This window comes from Macrotis lagotis, chromosome 1 (assembly GCF_037893015.1).
Source record: "Macrotis lagotis isolate mMagLag1 chromosome 1, bilby.v1.9.chrom.fasta, whole genome shotgun sequence".
NCBI classification, from domain to species: domain Eukaryota; kingdom Metazoa; phylum Chordata; class Mammalia; order Peramelemorphia; family Peramelidae; genus Macrotis; species Macrotis lagotis.
The window spans coordinates 824,201,534-824,204,958 of NC_133658.1; the positions used below are offsets into that span (position 1 = coordinate 824,201,534).

Here is a 3,425-nt window from a genome sequence, read left to right on the forward strand (position 1 = left end):
TGGGGCACTTGACCTGCCAGGAAGAAACAAGATATTGGAAAGAGTACTGTACAAGGATGAATCTTTGGGGCAGTTAGGTGGCACAGTGATTTCAGAAGTCCAGAAGCCCCAAGTTCAAATCCAGTCTCAGATAATACTTAGCTGTGTGACCTTGGGCAAGTCACTTAATCCCATTTCCTTGCAAAAACAAAACAAAACCCAAAAAAGGTAAGTTTTTGAGGAAGTTTTGGGCAGATATTTGTAAAACCTTCACTGAGGCCACACCAAAAATAGTTAATAATTTTGCCTATTCTGTTTTTGCTTAAAAATCCAATTCTTTCCCAATTTAGAATGCTAGTTTTTTGAAAGGGCCTCCACTTTAAGGTTTAGATGGTAAATCCCAGAGAATAAAATTTCATGTCTAAACTATACTATTAATGTTAATTTTGTTTTAATCCCCTATTTTTAAAGTTTTTACAGTTTCAGGGTTCTTACCTCCCAACATGCCCATGCAGATTTACCTCTGTGTTAAAAGATTTTCAAGGAAAAATATAAAGTTGGGAGGGGGAAAGCAGGGCAAGGATAACAACCCCCATGTCAAGGACAGATAAAGTCTACCATACTCATGGGAATGCGGTAGAGGGGAGGGTGAGAAAGGAATGGATATGGAGGGGATGACTGAAAAGCTATGAAGACATAAAACATTACAAAACAACTTTAATTTGGTTATACTGGATGTTTAATATTAAAGTTACAACAAAGCATTTTTTTATATTTTAAAGAGAATTCTGTTGCCCTTTGCGCTCCAGGTGTTGGTTCTCATAAAATCTGAAATACACAAGTAAAATTACATAAATTACAGATAGAAGAAAACCACTTTTCATTTTCTTGATTTTTAGTATAGAGTATACATAAATATTTATATACATATGTATATTTATTGTCTCCTTTATTTTAAAGTAAGCTCCTTTCAAGTAGGTATTATTTCATCCTTTGTAGTTTTATATATATATATATATATATATATATTCCTGTTTGGGATGATAACTTCATAGATTAAGAGCTGTAAAATATCTTAGAGGCCATATGTAACCCAACCTCCTCAATTTTACTGATAAATGAGTAGAGTGGCTAAATGACTTGCTTGCTCTTTGAGTGGAATTTAAATCTAAATTTGTCTCAATATTGGAGAATATCCACTACACCAGGTTGGGTACTATGAAGTGAGCAACATTTAAACTGGGCCTTGAAGGATAAGGATCATAAATAAGAACTGAGGAAAGAGAGGTCAGAGTGTGAGCAAAGAAAGGGTCATGAGGGTCTAAGGATTATATGCCACTTTGTGTAAGGCGGACCACTAAACATTTTTCTTTGCCCAATTTTCTTTATATCTAGAATTCTCAAATGTTTATAAAACTATCTGAAAACCTCAGACTAGAAGGCACTATGTAATAATATATATGTAGATAGATAGATAGATAGATAGATAGATAGATAGATAGATAGATAGAACAGTATGTGAGTGTATGTGTATGTTATAAGGGCTTTAGAATGTTTTTGGAGTTTTTTTCTACTTCAAGTGATATTGGGTGAGGAGAGAAAAATAAATCCATGGTAACTAAATATTTTTAACGGAAAAAGGATACCTCTGAGGGCCATATTCTGTTAAGACAAAAGTTATTTTACTACATCTTCTAAAATGGTAATAGCTTAATATCTTATAATCTTAAATTAACAATTAAGCTAAGCACCTGATGTGTGCCAGGAACTATTTTAGGCAATTAGGATACAGAGACAAAAAAAAAATTAAATAATCTCTGCTCTCCTGGAGGTTGCTTTTTCCATGAGGAGATCAGCTTTCTCAATTGTTGATAAAAAAAAATCTGTCCATTTCAACTCACTTTCTCAAGGTCCCTACCCCAACCCGCCTAGAAAATTCCAACAAGTAGTCTTGCTGCTCTCTCCTCCTGCAATCCTTCCGGTGACACCACGGACACGGCAACTTCTGCCTGGTGACGTCACTGACATCACTCGCATCACACATCTACCCCAGGGACATCACAATTTCTGCCCGGTGACGTCACTCCCATCACACATCTACCCCGGGGACATGACAATTTCTGCCCGGTGACGTCACTCCCATCACACATCTACCCCAGGGACATGACAATTTCTGCCCGGTGACGTCACTGGCATCACACATCTACCCCAGGGACATGACAATTTCTGCCCAGTGACGTCACTCCCATCACACATCTACCCCAGGGACATGACAATTTCTGCCCAGTGACGTCACTCGCATTACACATCTACCCCAGGGACACTACAATTTCTGCCCGCTGACGTCACTCGCATTACACATCTACCCCAGGGACACGACAATTTCTGCCCGCTGACGTCACTCGCATTACACATCTACCCCAGGGACACGACAATTTCTGCCCGCTGACGTCACTCGCATCACCACTCTCCTCTGGCCCTCCAGGCCCGGGGCCGCGGGGCCCTGCCCACGCTCTCCGGCCCAACGGGGCCACTCACCTCCCGGCACTCTGGGGTCCCCCCGGGCGCTTCCACCATGTTCTGCACCTCCTCGAGCTCCCCCGCATGTCACACCGACGGCCGCGTCACAGAGCGCGCTGGCCGGGCGCCGGCCCTGGGGAAGCCGAGGCCCGAGGCCCGCCCCTCAGGCCTTCTTCCATGGCTTGGGCCTCACTCTGCGGTGCAGGGTCGGGTACCGCGCCAGCTCCAGCTGGCTCAGAGCTTCTCGCCAAGTGGCCAGACAGAAGGCGCCGCCGCTCACCAGCAGCAAGAGGCCGTACTTGGCGTGGAAATCCGCCTTCTTGTCCCCGGGCTTTGGGCCGGTGCCCACCTGCCGGGCGCTTCCAACCGAGAGGCGGGCCAGGGCGCGGCGCACGGCCGAGAACATGGCCCAGAGTCCCGGCGGCGGCAACGGTCTGCGGGCGGCGGGCCTCGAGCGCAACCGCTACTGCGCCGCCTCTGCCACGTGCTCCGTGCGCGGGGGGGGGGGGGGGGGGCCCCCTTGTTTGGGCCTTAGGGATGCTCCCCAAGCACATGCCTGATCCAACGTGTTTATAGCGGCCTTCACGGGGTCCGGGCCCGGGCTCCCTTCGCCGTCGCGAAGCAGCCCTACCTCCCCTTCCCTCCCTGCGCCCCGGCCCCGACCCCGGCCCCGGCCCCGGCCCCGGCCCCGGCCCCGGCCCCGGCCCCGGCCCCGGCCCCGGCCCCGGCCCCGGCCCCGGCCCCGGCCCCGGCCCCGGCCCCGGCCCCGGCCCCGGCCCCGGCCCCGGCCCCGGCCCCGGCCCCGGCCCCGGCCCCGGCTGCTCTGTGAAGGCCCGGGCCATCCGGAGACGAGCGCCTGCTGTGTGCGCCCATAGTGGGGGTGCAAGCCGGACCATCCCCAGAGAGAGAGAGCGACACAGCCCCTG

The 3,425-nt window shown here is 49.2% G+C and overlaps 1 pseudogene; it reads right to left on the reverse strand.

The window, feature by feature from the left end:
• Positions 1 to 681: 681 nt before the first annotated feature.
• Positions 682 to 2,978, reverse strand: LOC141488839 (cytochrome c oxidase subunit 7B, mitochondrial pseudogene; annotated as a pseudogene).
• Between the last annotated feature and the right edge of the window lie 447 nt (positions 2,979 to 3,425).